The sequence below is a fragment of the Oryza glaberrima genome, chromosome 10 (genome assembly GCF_000147395.1).
Source record: "Oryza glaberrima chromosome 10, OglaRS2, whole genome shotgun sequence".
Lineage (NCBI taxonomy): Eukaryota > Viridiplantae > Streptophyta > Magnoliopsida > Poales > Poaceae > Oryza > Oryza glaberrima.
Genome location: NC_068335.1, coordinates 7,093,516 through 7,109,205, shown reverse-complemented (window position 1 = coordinate 7,109,205; position 15,690 = coordinate 7,093,516). Strand labels below are relative to the sequence as shown.

Below are 15,690 nucleotides of genomic sequence, written 5' to 3'. Positions count from 1 at the left end.
CAGCATCTTCTTTGGAGTGTCAGTATTTTCTACGTAGCTCAATTCTTAATCATGTATAAATGCATTTTACTATTAATTTAGATTCTTATTGCAGTCCTCAAAATTGTCAGTGGGTATTTAAGCACCAGTACGAGGGGTTTTAGAGCAACAACATTTTTAGATCAGATTGGAGTTACAATTTAACGGGAGTTCCATGAATGTGAATAGTTTTGTAGGCAAGGATCTAATTAGTAGTAATACTACACAGACTTTTCGGTTACATGTGTATTTAAAGTTTTCAAAAAGAACACTTTATGGCTATAAAGGAAACTAAAATAAATCCTTATCTACTAAGCATGTTCTGTAATAATTGATTTTATCAACTCTTGCCAGGAAAGGATGTTCTGTTTTGCAGTAGTATAGGTTATGCTAATTTAATTTCCTTTGTAGTTTTGTTAGCAACAGTGGATGCCTGCTCCTTGTCTTCCTGATCTTTTTCTTTTCCAGGGACTCTTGTCCAAATTTTTTTAACTCTCCTCTTTTGGATTTTGTGGAGCATGAGAACTAGAATTAAGATCCAGATTTTCTTTTCTGCTCAACCTGAATACATTTGTTCCTTATTTGCATCCTCTTCCCACAACCCATTTTGCCGAGGACTTTTTCTTTGTATTGTTCAGGGGGGATGTGGGTTACATGCAGGTACAATTTTGTATAAAGAGTTTATTAGTTTAGTTTTATCTTTACTAGCTAGAATATATTGAAACGAAATCTGCCTAGTTCTAAATTTGGCCTAGTGTAGTTGTAGAGGGTAATTCCTACGAGGAATTAGGTATGCCCCACAAGGAGGTTGGTATTGTCCTGGCGGTGGCATGTAGCCTTGTGGAGGGCACTGTTGGTTAGGAGGATACCTATTGTTTGCTCTCACCATGCATGTCCTTGCTTGCAAAGTAATATATTAGTTTTATCTGCCATTAGTTAGATAAAATGTATATAGTTTTAACTAAATTTGGTAAAACTAAAATATTTCTGTTGGGTGATCACTAGTGTGAATTAGTTCTGTTCTAGTTAGGTAAAAGGTATGATTGCATTTAACAAACATATATAGTTTTGTAAGAAAAGAGATTAGTTTTGTTTGCTATTAGAATTCATAGTTCTGTTAGTTCAGTCAGAAATACTTTAACCTCTACTTTCAAGTTCTGTCATAAATACATCAATTAGTAGTTTTGTTAGCCATTAGAATTCCTAGTTTTGCTAGTTCAGTCAGAAATACTTTAACCTCTACTTTCAAGTTTTGTCAGAAATATTGCAATTAGTAGTTTTGTTTGCCATTAGAATTCCTAGTTTTGTTAGTTCAGTCAGACATACTTTAACCTCTACTTTCAAGTTCTGTCAGAAATACAACAATTAGTAGTTTTGTTAGCCATTAGAATTCCTAGTTTTGCTAGTTCAATCAGAAATATTTTAACCTCTACTTTCAAGTTTTGTCAGAAATATTGCAATCAGTAGTTTTGTTTGCCATTAGAATTCCTAGTTTTGTTAGTTCAAAATGGGTATTAGTTCTGCTTTGTCAGCAATTAGTTTTTACGGAGTTCTTCTGCTTGCTTCTTCTATCTATCTTGTTGGACTACACACATAGTTAGATGGCTGAAATGGCATTTGGTTAGCTTTGTCTTGATCCCTTCTTTGTTAGAAAAGACATGTTTCTACACATCTATAGTGATTTATGTATGCGCACTATAGGTCTGTTCTGTAATTTTAATATTCTCACTGATATACTGACAGTTAGAACCTCTCCTTTTTTTTTCAGCAAATAATCAATCTGCAATGGGGGGTAGGGGGATCAATGATGTGTTCAGCTATAACTTCGCTGTTCACATATATACTACTTTTGTGAGCTACAAGTTTTGTTATCTACTAGTTTTTTTCATTTTGTTAAATGCACTTAGTTTTGTCTACCTCTAACAATGTTTAGTTTTGTCAGCTCCTGATAATACCATTTTTTTGACCAAATCAGTTAGACAGTCTTGAAAACTAGATATGTATGTATGTACTAAAATGAGTAGTTTTGTAAGCAAACTTCAATCATGTAGAGTAAATTTTAGTGTAAAAGCTTGTGTTATCTGAAATACTAGGTGTCAAGGCCTCCATGGGTGCATTTTTAAGATTATCCTTGTTGATCATAGATGATGTTTTCATTTTCTGGACATCATTAGTGCATCAATTCCATTTTTTTTCTCCTTTTCTGGTTTATGGGCATGGCATCAGTTGGCTCTGTTCTTATGCCCTATTATGATAGAAAATTAAGATGTTGTGCACCTATATATCTATTTGTTTGACTCTCCTTCTTCTCCTCCATCTTCGGCGTGATCTCCATGCTTTTAATGACACCTAGTTTTGTTAGTTTTGACTTCTGCTAATTTTTGAAATCACAAGTTGTGCTCTCTGTAGAACTGTACTCTGCTAGTGATGTGTAAATTGAGTTCTTGCAAATTTTTGTTAGGGAACGGGTGAAATTGAGTTGCCAATTTTTGGACTGAAGAAGTAGTCTCATTTTGTGGACAATTTTTTTGCTGAGAGCCCATGTTTGCAGAATGAAGGGGTCCTACCAGAGCAATGGCTCCTAAGGCGCCTAATGATGTGTTGTGATGCAGGTTTAGTGATTCTGTTTAGTGCAAAGTTCAGTAAATTTTTCAGACGTGGATGTGATGGCAAAGTTGAAGTGGTTTTGTTTAGTGCAAAGTTTAGTAAATATTTCAGCAAATATCATCTCCCAAAAAATGTTCAGTTAACTGCATGTTTTTTGATCGGTTCAAACGCTAAGCATTTTTTTGTCATTTAGGTAAAAGGTGATAACATGAACCCACGATTTTCTTCAACTAATCGAAGAAGGTAGGCACACCAAGTGTTCTTTTTTTCCACCCAATCTGCATGCTCCAAGACTAACAGAAAGCTATTTTTTGTTAATCTGCAGAATCCCATGCTCCCCTACTATTCATCCACATGTAAAATTACATTGAATTTCCAACAATCAGGCACAACCAAGTGGCGAATTCAGTTTGCATGAAAACTACATCCCTGAGTTGACGAGGAGTGATTTTTTTCTCTATAACCTATGGGCCAAATGCTAGCCCACAATACTAAACAAAACAGGTCAAAATGTTAACCCACAGAACAAAATGGGCCAAATGATAGCCCACAGAACAAATGGTAGCCCACAGAACAAAACGGGTTCTATCGCAAAAAAAAAAGAGAAGAAGAACAAAACGGGTCCAGGAGGGAGATCCGATCCACCTGGCAAAGTGCGAGGATGGCAAGATCCATGCGGCATGTTCGCTCGCATCGCTGGTGAGGATTTCCATCGGACGGACAGAAAATCTAGTGCGTTTACAAATTTTTTCACTAGGGTGACACGTAGACAGTCCCTTGATTTAAATACCAATGGAGACAATTACCTATCTACCCTCCCGTCTAATCTCTATGTTAGTACCTGGCCCATTTTTGTAAGTACCTTTTTATAGATACCTTGTACCGTAGACCATTAGATTGCAGCTGATCAACGGTTATCGTGATTTCCAAGTACTGGAGAAAATCTCTTCTTTGAAACGTTCTCACGGAAGGATTTGAAATCACTGACAAGTTCCCGCACCATTTAGCCTTGGGCAAGATCATTCACTAAGCTATTCAAAGAACGATGCGAGGAGCCACCTTCCTGGATCGCACCGCGACTAGCCGCGTGCAATTTTGCAGCTCTCCTCCTCATCTCTTGGCTTTCACTATCATCGAGATCCATCAGCTTTATCACCGCAGCACGGATGGCAGCCCTGCTGACAATGCCATCTTCACCCCTCTGTCCCCTCAAGTTGATGCCAATCTTCCATTCATCAGCCACGATATGTCCATCAGCCAGTTGATCCCATCCAATAGGGAAAGCGAGCAGTGGCACCCCAGCTGACACGGCCTCCAGCACAGAGTTCCACCCGCAAAGGCTGAGGAAGCCACCGATGGATGGATGGAACAGACCTTCAGCTGCTCACACCATGGCACCACCAAGCCATTGTCACCACCAACCTGCTGCTGCAGGCTATCAGCCTTGTCTCTGCCCACCCAAAACAGCTGAACTCCACTGTCGCGCAGCGCCATGGCGATCTCTTCCAACTGCGAGTGCGACATCGTGACGTAGCTCCCGAACGAGACATACAGCACGGAGTTCTCCTGCCGTGCATCCAGCCAGCTACGGTGATCATCGTTGCCAATCTTGCCTGGGTCGTCGCCGTTCCGTGGCAAGTGCGGAATCGAAGGGCCGATCGGGTATATGGTAATATGGGGCATGGAACCGTTTCTGCTATTCTGTTGATGATTTCCGGTTCGAGCTCGTGGAAGGAGGTGAAGAGGATACACTGCGCTTTACGAATGTTGACGAGCGCTTCTTCTGCTATTTTCATTGGCCGCTCCCAGCTTGCACGGAAGGTCTTGATATCGGACAATCTAACTGATGACAGACCTGGGACGTATTGCTCCAACGACCTGCAGCTTAGTTCTGTAGGGCATAGAAGTAAAGCACATCAGTGATCTGCAATTACTAAGGGAGCAACCGGATATGCAGTTGCAAACACACTAGGGTTTTTCTAAAAAAGAGAAAATGCACAAGCACCGTAAGTCTGTACCCCCTCCATTTCACATTAGTGAACGTTTTGATTTTTTTTTTTAAGTCAAACTTCTACAACTTTGACCATATTTATATGGTAAATAACACCACCAAATTAGTTCATTAAATCTAACATTAAATATATTTCGATAGTATCTTCGTTGTGTGTTGAAAATATTGATATGCTTTCCAATATATTTGATCAATTTTTTTTAAAAAACAACTCCTTATAATATGAAATGGAGGGCGTAACATGAATGCCTAACCATGGAAAGCAATTTAAAGTGCCTCTATAAAGTGTCTTACACTATAAAATTTGTGATCTTAGAAGCAATTTGTAAAAAGCCTCCATAAAAGTGCCTCTTTTTTGTTGCAGTGGTGGTAGGTAAGCACACGTTTGTTGTGCACATGTGGAGTTAAAGTCCGCTGTTTCTTGATTCTTTTCCCACATACTCACATTAAATAAAATGCATCATAGTTAAGTTTTTCATGGTTTTGGTAAAATAATTATATGATGATTAAAACAAAATGGAGGGAGTATATATTTTCTGTGTTTGGTGGGGCCATACCACTGTTTAGCTTAGGACTACCACAATATTTGTCAATATAGGGGATAACTTACTATTTGCCATCCTCCCAAAATTCACATGTCTAAATACTACTCTTCTAAATTTTCGTTTTCATTTAGACATGTGTATTTTGGAAGAATGACAAATAATAAATTCTCTAGGTACTGTAGGTAGTTAGGTACGTACTCACGCTCTGTTTTAAATTCAGATTGTTCTTAAGAAAAGGGACAAAATTAGAGACGTCGACCCTGCAACCAAAATAGTACCAAATACCTTGTTCGCTTTCGCTACCATCCACCGGCGGCCAGAGGTTGAAGTGGTAGAGCGCCTAGACGAACGTGGCGGCCATGGTCCACAGCGAACACACCGGGATCCCACTGTTAGATTGCGATTGTGTATATTTGTTTCCCTCTCTTCCTTATCCCCTCCGATATTGTTTCTATAAATCGGTTGCGGTAGATATGGAAGGCTTGGGCCTATATGTACTCTGTCATATAGATAATGCAATCTATCGTGTTGAGCCAATCACACTTTCATGGTATCAGATTAGTTTCTTTCCTCTGCTTCCACATCTTCTCCACCCCAGCCGGCCAGCGCCTCCCACCGCCGCCATGGCCTCTCCCTCATCTCTTACTGCTGACTCCGTCCTCGAAGATACCATCAAGGTCATCACCGACGCCGTCCGCTCCTCCTTCAATCCCGGTCCCGGCCTTCAAGTTGACGACGGCCTGACCGATGCTGTCGCCGGCAACGCCGCCGACCGCGCCGCGAACGCCGCCCGGACAGCCCTCGCTCCTGTGCTGCTCGACCTCTTCCAGTCAGTGCCGGCTACTGACGACGCCGTCTCCTCTGCGGTGCCGCCATCGACGCCCCTGACGGCTGCGCCCCCGACGACCGTCGTCCTCGCGCCCGCGTCAGCACCGCCACCGGTCCCTCCTCCGACTTCTGCGGCCGCACTCCCGCCCGAGCTCCTGGCGCTCCTCGCCCGACTCGGCATCACCACCACGTCGGCCGCCCCTACTCAAGACGCCATCGTGCCACCGCCACCACCGCTAGCACTCGACGCCGAAGCCGTCGCCACTCTCTACAGCCAAGCCATCGCCGTCCTCAACGTGAAGGCACTCGTCCCCGTCACCCTCGATCTCGACTCCGACAACTACTCCCGCTGGCAAGGCCTCTTCCTCGTCGCGCTCGGCAAATACGCCCTGCAGGACCATGTCTTCTCCAACGTCCCTCACGCCGATCAGGCCAACTGGACACAGATGGACTGTGTCGTCCTCGGCTGGCTATACGGTTCCATCTCCTCTACTCTTATGCAGGAGGTGCTCTCTCCCACGGCGACTGCGCGCTCTGTGTGGCGTGACCTTGAGCTACAATTCCTCGGCAACGGCGAACAACGCGCTGTCAATCTCACCGCCGAACTCCATCATCTGCAACAAGGTGATCTCTCCATCGGCGACTACTGCCGGCGCCTCAAGGTCCTCGCCGACAACCTCGCCGATGTCGGCGAGCCCGTCAAGGACCGCTCCCTCGTCCTCACACTCATCGGCGGCTTGAACGACAAGTTCGACAACCCCAAGTCCCTCCTCCCGCTGCAAGTCCCGTTCCCTACCTTCGCCGAAGCCCGCGCTCAACTCCTCCTCGACGAGCTGACCAAGGGACATCGGCCGACCGGCGCCGCCACGGCTCTCCTCGTGTCATCCTCCACCAACATCCGCTCGTCATCCACCAACTCCTCCAACGGCAACTCCTGCAACAAAAATTGTCGCCGCGGTCGCGGTAACGGTGGTAGCAGCGGCAGTGGCGGCGGAGGTGGTGGTAGCGGCAGCGGAGGCGGCGGCTGCGGTGGTGGCACCCCCCACGGCGGCGGCAGCCAAGGAAACCAGGGTTCCACTGCTTCACAGGCCTCTGCTACACGGGCCAACCAGGGATGGCCCACGACCTTTAATCCCTGGACTAGGAGCATTCACATGTGGCCGGGCCAGGCTGGCCCAGGTCTTCTTGGGCCATGGCCCGGCTTCGCTGGCACTGCCCTCACCAACGCGCCGGCCCACGCCTACCCGCCGGCCTCCGTTGCTGCGCCTGGGCCAGCCCAGTTCGCAGCCCCCTCCACGGTGCTGCCGACTCCCGTGGCGTCAGTCGCCACCATGCCGTTCCAGTGGAACGGCCCCTCGCAGTGGGATCCACAGGTCCTTGCAGGCGCCTACAATATGACCACGCTGACTACTCCGCCTTCTACTGAATGGTACATGGGCTCAGGTGCTACTTCTCATATGACGTCTGACACCGGTACCCTCTCCATCTCCCAACGCCCCACCCACAATACTCCCTCTCACATTATTGTTGGCAATGGCTCCCTTCTTCCCATTACATCCATTGGTCGTGCCTATTTGCACTATCCCAGTTATTCCTTTGTGCTTAACAATGTTCTGGTTTCGCCCGAGATTATTAAAAGCCTTATTTCCGCTCGCCGTTTTTCTCGTGATAACTGGGTTTCTATTGAACTTGACCCTTTTGGCCTCTCTGTGAAGGATTACCCAACCAAGACCGAGATCGTCAAGTGCAATAGTTCCAGTGACCTCTATCCTCTCCCGGCGGATGCGTACTCCTCGGCGTCCTCTGCACGTGCCTTTGTCGCTACCTCCACCAACACCGACCTATGGCATCGTCGCCTTGGACATCTTGGTCATGAGGCTCTTACTCGCTTGGCGCAGGCGTCTATCATTCCACCACCAAAAGTCACCACCTCACTTTGTCATGCATGTCAGTTAGGTCATCATGTGCGTCTTCCCTTCCCCACTAGCTCTAGTCGGGCCAAGGCAAATTTTGATTTAGTGCATTGTAATTTGTGGACATCACCCATACCTAGTGTGTCTGGATTTAAATACTATCTCGTCATTCTTGATGATTGCTCGCATTACGTGTGGACCTTCCTACTCCGTTTTAAATCCGATACATTTTCTACGCTATCTCACTTTTTTGCCTTTGTGAAGACCCAGTTTTCCACGACTATTTGCAGCATTCAGTGTGACAATGGTAGAGAGTTTGACAACTCCTCCGCTTGCTCTTTTTTTCTCACCAACGACGTCTCCCTCCGGATGTCCTGCCCACATACTTCCCCACAGAAAGGTAAGGCCGAGCGTATGCTTCGTTCCCTCAATAACATCACTCGCTCCTTGCTTTTTCAAGCATGCCTTCCCGCTTCCTATTGGGTTGAAGCCCTACACACCGCCACCCACCTCATAAGCCGTCATCCCACCAAAACCCTTCAGCATCACACCTGTCACGCCCAGAAATTTAGCCCAAATTTCCAGACTATTTTGTGTATTAAATCCCTGTCCAGGACCAGCCAGGGTACACAAAACGACAAGTAATATACAGTTCCAAACGTAAATAAAGCGACAAGTAATATACAGTTCCAAACGTAAAATACTTACAGAAGAGGCACTTAGTCCTCACACCGAAACAAAAGCAGCAGCAGCGGAAAAAGGCGATTCTAGCGGGGCTTCAGCTCCACTCCACAGGCAAAACTCAACTGGGGTCTGAGCCTTGGTCTTCTAACCTCGTCTTCAGCTCAGAAGCACTACACTTCTGAAAAGGGGGAATAATAGCAAGACTGAGTACAACCACCATACTCAGCAAGCCACACCAACGATGCAGACGTGCAAGGGGACACAAGGACGGTTTGTGGCTATTTGCATAAAGGTAGTTGTAAAACATTTTATTGAGCAAAACACTAAAACTGTTGAGTAATTAAGGTAATATTAAATCTCCACTGATCAACGCTACACCACGTTGAACAGGCCCAACCAACCCACCTGAACTATAGTGCATTGAGTCGATTCATAAAGGTAGGACTAATCACGGTGAATCTGGTCGACCGCCCATAACCGCGGGCACGGCTATTCGAATAGTTTTACTCTGATCAGAGGTGTACAACTGTACCCACAAGACACAGCCCCACGACACGTTTCCGTGCACCGACATGCCACCACGACATACCAGAAAGAGGCCGTGACAGGACCATTCGCATAACCCTCTCTAGCCAAGCACACCACACCTCAGGTTTCACCCCCCACTCCTCGCAAGGCAGCGGGCAGTCCCCTCTCGTGCCTAGGTGAATCCGGAAGCGACAGAGGCCGTCGCAGGGCCCGCCCCGCTCCATCACGCCCACCCTTGCCTGGATGCGTCGGCTAGAGGAAAGCTACACTACAAGCCCAGCCGTTGCCCACGCTGGCTTGTGGTAAGTACGAGAAATTCTTCCAGGGTTTCCCGTGAACCGGTCCTTAATTGCCATGGGTGCGACTAGCAAAACCATGCACCCACAGCCCACCCTTCAGTCGCATTTTAGTTGGATAATTACGACCATGAAGCATGGCCAAATGTCTCGAGCACGCAGCTCATTCTGATACTAAAAGGTCTAATACTGTAATTATCCCATCAACTGAGCTAGTGGTAATTAAGCATGGCTAAGCATATAGTTCTAGCTAGGTCACATAAGTAACATGAGCTAGTCAATTTATTACCCAATGTTGACAAAGGACATATATCAAGTAAATATGGCACAAGCGAGCAGATAGGTAAACCCTGATCCCATGTAATTAGCAAAACATGCATATTTATTTGTAAACAGTAAAACATTTGTAAATTGGGATCAACATCCTCAAGGGGAATGTGTGACTTACCTTGCTTCTTCACTTTGATCTTCTGAACTCTTTTCCTCGCGACCGCGGACTTCCGAAACGACGGGAACTACACGCTGGCACACAAAACAAGGAAAAACTCTAATAAAAACCAAGAAAACAGTACATAAAAAGTAAACAAACATGTAGAGCTCAATTTTAGATGAATTTTGCAAGTTGAATGGCTCAATTCGGAGTTCGAATGAATTAGATATGAATTTTAGAAGGTTTTGAGCCATTAAATTAATATCTATAATTATTACCGAATTATTGCGCAATTATTAAATATTTTCACAAAGGAAAAGGACTGCCGCTGACATCAGCAAGAGAGGGGGCCGGCGCCGACAGGCGGGTCCCAGGCGTCAGCGGCTCAAGGGGGCTCGGTCCACCATGGACCGGGACCACAAGGGTGGTCCACCGCCCGTCCACGGGATGGACGGCCCAGATCGGCTCAAGCCGATCGAGCGGCTGAGGAGAGTGGTGGCCGGGCACGGGCACAGTCGGGGCTGGCCCGACCGACCACAGAGGGCGGCGGTGCGCAGTCACCGGCGATGGCGGGCGGCGGGCGGCACAGGGAGCGGCGGCACGCAGCGCGGGAAGCGGCGAGAGGAAACGGAGGCAGTGAGGGAGAGGGAGGTGGCGGAGCTCACCGAGAGGCACGGCGACGGCGAGAGTAGCTGGCGAAGGGAGGCGGTGGCGCTCCACAGGTCGACAATGAGGAGGGGCTCCCGACGGCGGAAGGCGGCGATCGGGCGGCGGACGTGGAAGAGCGGGACGCGGCGAAGCCGGCGATGCGGGCGATGCGTCGCAGCGGCAGCCGGGGTGAAGGCGAACGGCGACCAGAGGCGGAAAAAGGCAGCCGGTAGGGTGGTATGGCGGGGAGGTGGTTCTGGTGGTGGAGGGGAAAAAGGGATGGGCGGCCGAGCTTGCCCTCGCAGTGGTGATGCTAATGGCGGCCGCGGGGTGGCTGAGAGCAGTGAGGTGCGGCCGGAGGCGACAACTGGAGTGGCGGAGGATGGTAACGGCTCGGTTGGGTGGTGGAGGTGATGACTCGGCCACGGATTGGTGGAACGAGGCAGTGGCCGGTGCTCGGCTTGGAGCGGCGAAGCCGACAGTGGCAGTGGCGCGGCTTGGCGGTGGCTAGCGTGGCAAGGAGAGGCGGCCGGAGTTCGGCGGCAAGCGGCGGAGAGAGGTTACACGGTGGGGAGGTGGTTCCGATGGCGGTTGAAGGAAACCGAGTGGAGGCCGGCGTGCGGCGTGGGATGGCGAAGCTGATGGCACACGCGGTGAGGCGCGGCGACGGCGGGAGCAGCGGCGGCGCGCGGCTGGAGATCGCCGGCGAGCGGCGGCAATGGGGATCGTCGTGGAGAGCTCTGTAGAGGGAGTGGGGGACTCGGGAAAACGGGGAAAAAGGAAGAGGAGGCCACGAGTATTGATTTTACAGCTCAAGGGGGCGAGGAGAGGGACGGGGAGCGGCGGATTTCGAGGGGGAGTGGGGCGGCGTCGTGGGGGTGGTGGCGGCGGTTTTTCGCGGGACGGAGTGGGGGAGGGGAGCGGGGTCGTGGGTGACGAGGTCCCACGGTCGGGCGGGAGCGGTGCAGGGTGGAGGAGGTGGGCGGGGAAAGCGGTGACGTGGGGCGGCTCGGGCGGCCATGGCGGTTGCAGCCGGCCAGCCAGAGGAAGGAGGAGGAGCTGACAGGTGGGGCCACGGGTCCCACCTGTCGGCCAAAGCAAGAGAGGGCCGGTTAGGGGAGGTAAAGAGGACTTGAGGGAGAGGGAAGGGAGGAGCTGGGCCGGCGGCCCAAAGGAGGGAGGAGGGCGGCCGGGCCGGAGGGGAAGGGGGAAGGAATTTGGGCCGAGCCCAAAAGGGAGGAACGGGAAGATTATTTTCTTTTCTTTTTATTTAAATTGATTAAATGAACTTTGTATTATTATAATTACTTCTTGAGCTCCGAAAATTCACGGGAAAATTTCAGAGAATATTTAGGGCACAAAGAATATTACAAAATATTCTCGGCCAATGATTTTTAAAGGAAATTTTTAATTCCCTCAATATTTCACTTGATTAAATTGCTTTAACTTTTATTTAATTTCTAGAAAATACATTATTTAATGATTTTTAATCCTGAACGAAAATCGGGGCGTTACAACACCCCTTTATTTGCCCTCCATTTTGCACACCCCTCCTACTCCCACTTACGAGTGTTTGGTTGCAAGTGTTACCCTAACCCATCCACCACCGCTCCCCACAAATTAGCCCACGATCCACCCCGTGTGTGTTCCTAGGCTATCCCCTCCAACATAAAGGGTACCGGTGTTTAGATCTTGCCACCAACAGGGTGATCACCTCACGGCATGTGGTGTTTGATGAGTTGGTATTTCCTTTTGCTGAGATGACTAACAATGCAGTGGCTACTGATCTGGAGTTCCTTGAGGATTTCTCAGCTTCTCTCCCGATGCCGATTGGACGATGCCCCCGCCCTGACCACATCGGTCCGGCGGCCAGCGTCTCCACGACGGCCCCGCACACCGGCCCCAGCAGGCCGGCCTCTCCGACTGGGCCTGCCTCGCCCAGTCTCCCAGCTGGGCCTGGGTCGCCTATCCCCTCCTGGTCAGCCGACACGCCGACCGGGCCTCCGACTTCTCCGGCACGGTCGCCGACTGCACCATCACCAGCTCAGGCACCTGGTGTGTCGCCTGGTTTTCCACGGCCACCCCTCGCTTGGTTGGTCGGCGCACCAACCGAGCCACCAACGCTTCTTCGGCCCCAGCCGATCGGCGCCCCCACACGCCCCCGGAGTGCGCATGTGCCTGGCGTCCGCGTGCCGACATAGCTCGGTCTCTCACCCATTGTCAACGAGCACTCTATGACGACCCGCGGCAAGACCTGTCTTCGTCAGCCCGTCCACCGCCTCAATCTCAGTGTGGCTACCCTCTCTCCTGTGCCGCGCACGTATCGTGCCGCACTTGCCAACCCTAACTGGAGGTCCGCCATGGAAGAGGAATTCTCCGCGCTTCAGGCCAACCACACCTGGGATCTGGTGCCCCGTCCACATGGCGCTAACGTCGTCACCGGCAAGTGAATCTTCCGTCACAAGTTTCAGGCAGATGGTAGCCTGGATAGGTACAAGGCCCGTTGGGTTCTTTGCGGCTTCACCCAGCGTCCCGGCATTGACTACGACGAGACCTTCAGTCCAGTTGTCAAGCCCGCCACCGTCCGCACCGTCCTCAGCCTGGCAGTCTCGCGTGATTGGCCGGTTCACCAGCTCGATGTCAAGAACGCCTTCCTCCATGGCACTCTTCAGGAGATAGTTTACTGCACACAACCGGCTAGCTTTGTTGACTCCACCAAACCTGCCATGGTTTGCCGCCTCAACAAATCCCTCTACGGCCTCAAGCAGGCCCCCCGAGCATGGTACAGCCGGTTTGCCAGTTTCCTCCTGTCACTTGGTTTTGTTGAGGCTAAGTCAGATACTTCTCTGTTCATCTACCACCGCGGTGCTGATATGGTCTACCTGCTGCTCTATGTGGATGACATTGTGCTCACAGCCTCCTCTGATGCTCTCCTTCAGGGGACGATCCGGTCACTACAGTCGGAGTTCTCCATGAAGGACCTTGGCAGCCTACATCACTTCTTGGGCATTTCTGTCACACGCCAGTCTTCTGGTCTCTACCTCAGTCAGCGACAGTACTGCCTTGAGATTTTGGACCGTGCCGGCATGTCCGACTACAAGCTGTGTGCTACCCCTATGGATACCAATGCCAAGTTGTCAGCTGTTGATGGTGCTCCTGTTGCTGACCCTACCGACTACCGCAGTCTTGCCGGCGCTCTGCAGTATCTGACCTTCACCAGGCCTGACATTTCTTATGCCGTGCAGTAGGTGTGTCTTCACATGCATGACCCGCGGGAGCCGCATCTTGCCGCTCTAAAGCGCATCTTGCGTTATCTCCGCGGCACTCCTGACCTCGGTCTCCACATTCGGCGTTCCACTCCAGTCGATCTCATCGCCTACTCCGACGCTGACTGGGCAGGTTGTCCTGACACCAGAAAATCCACCTTGAGTTACGCTGTTTTTCTTGGTGACAACCTTGTCTCGTGGTCCTCGAAGCGCCAGCATACCGTGTCCCGCTCCAGTGCCGAGGCGGAATACTGGGCGGTGGCCAACGCCGTGGCTGAGACTACCTAGCTTCGACAGCTTCTTCACGAGCTCCATACCCCTCCGAGTCATTCTACACTGGTCTACTGCGACAATGTGAGTGCTGTTTATCTCTCTACTAACCCGGTGCAGCATCAGCGCACTAAATATATGGAGATTAATCTACACTTTGTTTGTGACTGTGTCGCCGCAGGTTCAGTTCGTGTGTTACATGTTCCCACGACATCCCAGTTCGCCGACATCTTCGCCAAAGGTCTTCCCAGCACGATCTTCTCGGAGTTCCGGTCCAGTCTGAATGTCTGCTCCGTCGACGTTCCGACTGCGGGGGGGGGGGGGGGGGGGGGGTTGTTAGATTGCGATTGTGTATATTTGTTTCCCTCCCTTCCTTATCCCCACCGATATTGTTTCTATAAATCGGTTGGGGTAGATATGGAAGGCTTGGGCCTATATGTACTCTATCATATCGATAGTGCAATCTATCGTGTTGAGCCAATCACACTTTCACACACGGCGCGCGCCGACCGCCACGACCCACGCTAGCTAGGTGCCGGCCACGACGGCGTCCGGCCTCCGCTTCCACTCCAGCAACAGCCGGTCAAGCAGCCGCTCGACGGCCGCCGCCATCCTGGTGTGCACGGCCACGATGAAGCCGATGTGGTCGGCGCCACGGTCATGCTCGGATGGGATAACGTTGGGGATGGTGGCGAAGCCGACACGGTCTGGCAGCGCCGCGGGCACGCCGGCGGATTGCAGCAGCGCGTGCCACTCCTCCGTGACGACGACTGTGACGGCGAGCGCGGCGTCCGCGGCCGCGAGGTGGCGGCACACGGCGAGCATCGGGTTGATGTGGCCGCGGCCAGGGAACGGCACCGCGACCACGTGCCGGGACACCACTGGGGACGCCATGGTCATTACCTGTGTCTCGGTGTGTACTGTTCAGCTGGTACTCTACACAGGACAGCTATAGGAAGACAGATATTTGAAGGCCATTGTCTGTCGATGTTGTTTTCGGCTACCTGTCGCAATTCATTGTGGTTGATAAATATATCGATTGATTATGAATAATTCGTTGCATCTGTATCCATCTGCAACAAGTTTTATTAATGTGGAGTGGACATATATAAATCAGGAATTAGATGGATCTGTCCACGTTTGCAACCTGTTTGGGCACACACAAACCAAGAGAATATATAACCGAAATGAGAAACGCAAACGGTCAATAATACCGGATGAAACGCGGAAAAATAAAAACGCTCTAGCAGTTAACCTTCTGGCCTGCTGCATACATTTTCCACCTGCCGTCCGGTTATCACGATGAGCGAGGATAGAAACATATATCATCCCTTCACAGGTTGCGACGGTGCGACTATTACATATTCTTACAGCTAGCACAGGTCAATTGCATTCCCAATTTACCTGCCGCATAAGCTGATTACATCATTTTACTCTTATTGAGAAAACCACCATGCACTGCATGCTTTTAGAGGTGTGTATGGTTCGCGTCAGCCTTTACACGGGTCAAGCGAACCCAGCCCATACCGTGAACCCCAACTGCACCAAACCCGTTGTTAGCGGTTTCACTGGGTTCGACGGTTTTTGGGTCAAAATCGTTAGAAAATCATTTTTTTAATAATAGAATAAAACATTTCGGCATTTGC

At 49.9% G+C, this 15,690-nt stretch overlaps 1 pseudogene; it reads right to left on the bottom strand.

The window, feature by feature from the left end:
- Nucleotides 1-3,628: 3,628 nt before the first annotated feature.
- LOC127753240 (UDP-glycosyltransferase 87A1-like) lies at nt 3,629-14,941 on the bottom strand (annotated as a pseudogene).
- Nucleotides 14,942-15,690: the final 749 nt, after the last annotated feature.